The sequence below is a fragment of the Panthera tigris genome, chromosome D1 (genome assembly GCF_018350195.1).
Source record: "Panthera tigris isolate Pti1 chromosome D1, P.tigris_Pti1_mat1.1, whole genome shotgun sequence".
Taxonomy (NCBI): domain Eukaryota; kingdom Metazoa; phylum Chordata; class Mammalia; order Carnivora; family Felidae; genus Panthera; species Panthera tigris.
In genome coordinates this window covers 60,415,552-60,423,552 of record NC_056669.1, presented here as the reverse complement: position 1 = coordinate 60,423,552, position 8,001 = coordinate 60,415,552, and the positions used below count along the sequence as shown (strand labels likewise).

Here is an 8,001-nt window from a genome sequence, read left to right as displayed (position 1 = left end):
CATCAAGCAGCACAACCCTTATATTCTTCTGAGCAGTACATGGAAGGTGCTTTATGTTAGGCTTCTAGCACCTAAGGGATATTTCTAGGAAAACATCCCAGTTTAACCCCAACTTAACACAGTGATCTGGGATAGAGTCCTCGGAGACTTCTCACAAACCTCTATATTCTACTCCCCAAACAGAAAACCCTAAGGAACATAGAAGCACAAGGAAGTGTATATAAATAAAAGTTGAAGAGTGGGGACAAAACACAGTTATTGTCATCATTACTTGACACATGTGACAACAGATACACTGTATCTCCATGTGAATGTGACTATGTGCCCCAGTTCTATGGCTTAGTGATCTTCTACATATAGAAGAAGCTAGCTAATTTCAGCTCAAATATTTGAACTAGTATAGAGAGCGTTTTTTACGGCTTTAAATTTTACTATTTCTCTTCACTAAATTTTTACCAGCCTCCTCTCATATAACTGCTTTGAGTTTCCCCAAGTAGCACTAAACGCACAGAGCCATGATCCATTTTCCACACCCTTTTCTGGGCATGAATTCTCTCCCACAACCACAATTTCACCTGGACAGATTGCAAAAGACCTATTGATAAGTGCCTAAATTTCAACCCTGGAGCCAGAGTGCTCGTGGTCAAGTTCTGGCTATGCCACATGCCAGCTGCATGACTGTGGGTGACAAGTATTATTTCTATGCCTCAGTTTCTTTAACTATAAAATGAAAATCAAAATAGTGTCTTCCTCATTGGGTAGATTTGAGGTATAAATTAAATGTCTCTGAGGCATTTAGAACAGTGTCCTGTACATAGCTGTACATAGTAAGTGGTCAATTATAGTTTGTTCCTCTTTCCCCTTGTCCTGCCCCTCCTCTTCTCTCCCCTTCTTTCCCTTCTCCTCCTCCTCTTCCTCCTTCATATTCTTATTCTTATTCTTATTCTTTTTCTTATTCTTATTCTTATTCATTTCAGCTCACAAGAACAGTTCCATAGATATTATTCATGCAGGGCAACTTTAGGAATCATTTACCAATCGCTACTAACTCTAGAGCCATTTTCTTCTAACAATATTAAATATTTTCTACTCAAACTTTAGAGTCAATCATGTAGATCCCCTTAGAATGTGATTTTTTGGATTGAAAAAAAATATATCTCTTGGGGCATCTGGGTGTCTCAGTCCATTAAGGATCCAATTCCTGATTTCAGCTCGGGTCATGATCTCACGATTTGTGAGATCAATCCCTGTGTGAGGTTATGTGCTGACAGCACAGAGACTGCTTGGGATTCTCTCTCCCTATCTTTCTTCTCCTCCCCACTCTCATGCACAGACACACATTCTTTCTCAAGATAAATTTTAAAAAATTATATCTCTTTATCACACAGCTGAAGTTTCTGGGAAGTTCCCTAAGATAGTATTTAAGCTTAAGAAACAAATCATTGATAGGGCTTCTGGGTAGTTCAGTCGGTTAAGCAACTGACTCTTGATTTTAGCTCAGGTCCTGATTTTGCAGTTTGTGAGTTCAAGCCCTGCATGGGGCTCTGCACTGTCAGTGCAAATTATCTCTGCTTGGAACTATCTATCTCTCCCTCTCCCTCTCCCTCTCTCTTTCTCTCCCTCTCTCTCTCTCTCTCTCTCTCAAAATAAACTTTAAAAAATAAAAATAATTTAAAAGGAAATAGGTCATTGAATACAAAATATGAGAAGTAATAATATCTTTCATTTGACCTTGCCATTCCTCTCCATTATTCTCTACAAACATTAAAGCTATTTCCTGAAAATTTACACTTTTTTTTACCTGTACATATACAATGAAATATTCTCTTGGGTCCAATTAGGTCTTTACACATAATAAAAATAAATTTTAAGACAAATGCTTAATGGCACATTTCTTCCTCTGTGAGTATGAACTAGGACACATCAAGTCTTGAGAGCAGCTAAAAGATATCTTGGATCCATAAAGGCAGATAACTTTAGGATCAGGATGAGATGTAGAATCTCAAAAGCAAATATTAGAACAAGTTTGGTCCCCAGTGACACAGTTTATTTATTCAAATAACTGTTATATAAAACCAGACCAACATCTTTATTGTTGTAAAGCCAATATATTCTTTTCAATAGTCATTAAAAAGTTTTGACAAAAAACAGTTTAGATTATCTTTCAGAAACTTACAATGTAAAATATCACAACAAATATGGATCTAATTACTTTTTTTTTTTTCTGAATGACCTCCTAGTGGCCTCAATTCTATAGCTCCAATCTGAATTGGTTGCTTTTCTTTTTCTTTTTTTTTTAAATTTCTTTTAATGTTTGTTTGAGAGAGAAAGAGACAGAGTGCAAGCAGGGGAGGGTCAGAGAGAGAGGGAGAGACGGAATCTGAAGCAGGCTCCAGGCTCTGAGTTGTTAGAACAGAGCCGACATGGGGCTCAAACTCATAAGCTGTGAGATCATGACCTGAGCTGAAGTCATACACTTCAGTGACTGAGCCACCCAGGCGCCCCTAAACTGGTTGCTTTTTGTGTTCCTAGCTGGGAATGCCCTTTTCTACTCTCCTGTTTTGGATCTGCTTCTGTTTCATACCTCATGCCTTCCCAGATAGCTCCCTAGCTTTCCTGGAACACATCCTTGAATAAATTCCAAAGACAGAATGAATGGGAGATACAGTTTCAAAATCTTTATATGACTGAAATATTACTTTGCCTTCAACTATGGATTTAGCCATGATTGGTTGTGTCCCCCACCCTCAAATTTAAATGTTAAAGTACTAATACCCAGTACCTTAGAATATGACCTCATTTGCGAACAGGGTCATTACAGATGCAATAATTTAAGTTAAAATTAGGTCATACTGGAGTAGGTTTGGCCCCTAATTCTATCCAACTGATGTTCTTATTTAAAAAAAAAAAAAATGCCCTGTGAGGAAACGCATGTCCACCGGGAGGGCACCATGTAATCCAGGCAGGAGGCATGGAACAGACACTTTCCACAGCCCTCAGAAGGCAGTGACACTGCTGATGATCTCAGGCTTACAGCCTCCAGAACTGTGAGGAAATAAATCTCTGTTGCTTAGCCACCCAGTCTGTGATGCTTCGTTACTACAGCCCTAGCAAACTGATGCAGTTATCTTGGTTGCAGATGATTTTATAAGCATGATTACACCTATCATCCATCATCTATACGGTAATCAAGGAATCTGATACCATTGTAATTCCTGTTTCTTTTAGGTAACCTCTTGTGATATTTCTTTCCCCTTTGAAATATATTAGTATTATATCTTTACATTTCTAAACATTCATCTTCATTTACTAAAAGAATTGTGCCTTTATGAGGTATGGATCTATGACATTAAAAGACAATTTTCTTTGATTTAAAATCCCTTGATTATCCTTTTCTTCTTTCTCTTAATGTAACTTCTTTTTTTGGCAACCGGTTTTCTAGATGGATCTTTTATGTATACTTTTCTTTATTGCATATTTTAATCATTGTTTCCCTTCTTCCTAATATTATGAGATATTTCTTCGAATTTATTTCCCCATGCTTACACTGGTTTTTTAAAAATATGTGTGGCCACTTATGAAACACTCCAGAATTTAAAAACCTTTTCTCCTATCTGAGTTCCTGAGTTCTGAACCAAATGGAGGGATGTTTTAAAATGTCAAACAAATGAAGACAAAGGACTTTAACTTTATTATCGATAAGCTGATGACTGAGAATCTTGTTTAAGTGTTTTCTACAATGAAATTCCTAACAGATCCACTGAATTAGGTAGGCCTACTAGCCCCATCATAGTCTGAGAAGAGGCATCTAAACATATAGTATATTCCTATAAGATATAGCAGGAAGTATAATTTGTGCTCTTTCTAGGCTGTTGGTTTCCACACACACACAAAAGGCACAAATTAACTGCACTCATTTTTTTAATTTCTCTAAATATATATTTTACCTTATTCTTATGTATCATAAAATGACATGGAAATAGCTTTACCCCTGCCAAGACTTTTCTTTATGCTTTGTTAGAAAAGACCAAATATAGCTTTCAGCCTGGGAATAATTCACCCCATTACTAAAGTAACACTCTTCCACGTACACAGCCAGACGTTCTGTTTCTCTACCCTCTCTGTTAAGAGTAAGAACTCTTTTCAGGGTGCATGGGTGGTTCATTGGGCCAAGGGTCTGACTCTTGATCTCAGCTCAGGTCTTGATCTCAGGGTCATGAGTTCAAGCCCCGTGCTGGGCTCCACACTGAGCTTGGAGCCTACTTAAAAAATAAGAAGAAGAAGAACTCTTCTCAGTCACATATAAGACCTGAGAATTGTTCCATCTGCTCCCCTCTGGTGGCTATTTCCTTGGCCTCAGTAGTTTCTTCACATACATATACTGACCAGTACACAACTGAAAGCTTCTGAGGAATGTCCTGAGGTCATGTGTGTCAGTCTCCATGCACCTCTCTCCTCTCTGGTGTTCTATGTAATTTAGGGAGATGATCAGACTCTTTGGGTTCTCTGCCTTTATCCATGACTTGATAAATTTCCAGAGAGTTAAGCCAGGGAAATCTTTGGGCTCTTCTCATTAGCCCCCCACCACTATTTTTAGAGATCATTGTCATTGGTTTCTTTTACCCAGTTTCTTAGAACAATTGTTCTATAAACTTACCACTTTGTTTTTAGTTATCTAAGGTGAGAGACTAAATCTGATAGCTGTTATTTCATCATGGCAATAAACAGAAATAAAATGTTTGCTTTGTATTTAATATTTGAATGCTTAATTTTTTTTGTCCCAAGTTATAATCTGATTATGTGGGTGAACACACTCCAAAACCATCAATATTCTGGATTAATATCATCCTCTTGATCTCAGTGGTGTGAATGCACACCTGCTTCAGTTTTTCCACTTACTACATGTTGACTTCAAGTGAGCAATCATGACTTATGTGCTTATCTCAACACTGGCAGGTGATTATGATTCTAATAGCTCTATAAGGGGGGACACTAAGATAAATGGCAAAGGATGAGGTTAAGAAGTCGGTTATAGGGGCGCCTGGGTGGCGCAGTCGGTTAAGCGGCCGACTTCAGCCAGGTCACGATCTCGCGGTCCGTGAGTTCGAGCCCCGCGTCAGGCTCTGGGCTGATGGCTCGGAGCCTGGAGCCTGTTTCCGACTCTGTGTCTCCCTCTCTCTCTGCCCCTCCCCCGTTCATGCTCTGTCTCTCTCTGTCCCAAAAATAAATAAAAAACGTTGGAAAAAAAAAAAACTAAAAAAATAAAAAAAATAAAAATAAAAAAAAAGAAGTCGGTTATAGTGATGATATTCAGCAGGGCGAAGATTGGGTCTGGCAGGGTCTTTCAAATTTCAGGTACAATATAGGACAAGTCTACTTTGTTGAAACAAGTTTTTCCACAAAATTCTGGCCCTGGGCAGGTGAATAACCAATCACAGACTAGCAAAGATAACCTGGTTTAGGTCTTTGGATTATTAAGAGATATCAATTGTATTATTATTTTCAAATACAATAAAATGTGTCATTAGTAAGGTTACATTGCTATATTAAACACCTCATAAGGTATTATTCACAATGATCTTCATAAAATGCAGGGAGATGAAAGAGCAATGACAAATTTCAAATTTACAAAGAAGAAGCATAGAAATGAAAGAGATTTAAGGAATTTACCTAAGTTACATATGCAGGAAGTTGCACAGTTAAGAATCTGATGGAGAAAGTTTTCCTCCAAATCAATGCCTGGTGTTTCTAAAGCCTCCTACTTTGTCTAAACATGTGGAAAACTGCAGGATGAATCTCCTTGGTCCTGACTCTGTAGACGATGGGATTAAGTACTGGTGGGAGAAGCAGGTAAATGTCAGCCATGACGATATGCACGATGGGACGCAAGTGTTTCCCAAAGCGATGGACCATGCATACCCCTGTTAGAGGTACAAAGAAGATAAGAACCACACATACCTGGGACAAACAAGTGTTGAGCGCCTTTAGTCGCTCTTCAAAGATGCAATGCCCAGAACAGCATGGAGAATTAGGACGTAGGAAAGGAGTGTGAAAACTGAGTCTGCACCCAGTGTGATAATGACCACACACAATCCATAGATGTTGTTGACACTGGCATCAGAGCAGGATAATTTCAGAATATCCTGATGCAGACAAAAGGGGTGGCTGAGCACATTAGCCTGGCAATAATGATAGCGCCGTAGCAATATGGATGTAGGCATCATGACTCCTGCACTTCACAGCAAGCAGCCCAAGCCAGTCTTGCCAATGACATCACTGGTGAGGACGCTTGAGTAGTGCAATGGACGATATACAGCAATGAATCTGTCAAAGGCCATGGCCAACAGCACTGAAGACTTCAAGAACGTGAAGGTGTGGATGAAAAAGAGCTAAGCAAGGCGAGCTCCTACTTTGATTTCCTGGGCTTCCCACCATTACACAGCCAGTATTGCGGGGAGTGTAGAGATGGACATGCCCAGGTCAGTTACTGCCAAGATGGACAGCAGATAATACATGGGCTTGTGGAGTGAAGACTCATTCCAGACAACAGAGAGGATGGTCATGTTGCCTATAAATGCCATCAGGTATGCAAGACAAAATGGAATTGAGAGCGAAGCATGAACAGACTTCAGCCCATGGAAACCTCCTAAGAGAAGGATGGGTTCCATAGCATCACTGTTATTCCAGACCACCATGGTGGCCTTCAGAAACCTTTTGGGTGTGAGAGATGCTGACAAAGTCGCAGACTATTCAGATTGGTGAACAAATTCTACCATATTCATATAAAATCAATCTTTAGTGTTTTTCAAATGACTTACACAAATGTGAGTATGAAGAAAGACATCCCAGGCATCTGAATCATCAGTTCGGGAACAGTTTATAAAATATGAAATTTGGTCACAACTGTATACTGGGACATGTGAGCACTGCTAGGATGCTATCAGGTTTATACCACAGCCTTGAAAAAATTCAATGTACATGCAAACTAGAGAAATGTAAACCTTTAGATAAATTGTGTAATTAATACAACAGAATCTAAGTGAAAATAAAGAAGCTGTATTGCTCTCCTTCAAATTAGCCTGCAGATCATTTCTCAATCTTATTTTTATTTTTCAGGGTTACCCTTATACCTTTAATCTCATTGTTTTTCATATATTTTTTTCTAAAAATTAACATATATGTTCTATGAAAGTGAAACACAATGAAGAAGAGAGAGGTCATTAATTTTAACATTTGATAACCTTTAATTCATTGAAATTTTGTAAAACATGGAAGCTCCAGTTGCGAGAGAAGCCAGGACTGATTTATTAAATCATCATGAAGAAAGAAAATCTGAGAATAGGTCACAAATGACCCTCTGAAATCTAATTAAACACACATTTTCACTCATTAAAACCTAATAGTAAAGGACAAAATATTAGTGGCATATTTTACTAATAATAAGAATAATGATTTATTATACTTTTATTTCTTTAGCATTCCTTACTTCACAATGTTTTTCAGTTTTAAAAAAGGTGCTCATATTTATGAACACATTTCTCAGATAAAGCAAATGATTTATCTATTAGTTCTTTTATCTACATATCAAACAATTTCAAATTTCTAATCATTTATTCCTTTTTCCAGGAACCTGACTAGTCCTGCCTATGTGGTCCCAAAGCACACAATGGACCTTCTTATACATGTGTCTCTTTGATATTAACAATTGTAGAATTAAATGTAAGTCAGAATTTTTTGCCTTTCAATTTTATTTATCTTTCCCATTATTTGATGATGATAATTTTTAGGCTTTTCTATTTGTCATCCATCTGACTTAGACAAATATATAACAATCCCAAAATGAATTATTGAACTCCCAGATAAATTTGAATTGTGCATACTAGAATATAAATTCTTTGGTATTCCAAGACTTTACCCAATTGGAACAGATAATCAGAGAGGATATGATGCTTTATATTCATTATTTTTGACCTCTATATTATTTACCAGTGTATTTTTATT

At 37.6% G+C, this 8,001-nt stretch overlaps 1 pseudogene; it reads right to left on the bottom strand.

Moving 5' to 3' along the window:
- Positions 1–5,748: 5,748 nt before the first annotated feature.
- Positions 5,749–6,695, bottom strand: LOC102966094 (annotated as a pseudogene).
- Between the last annotated feature and the right edge of the window lie 1,306 nt (positions 6,696–8,001).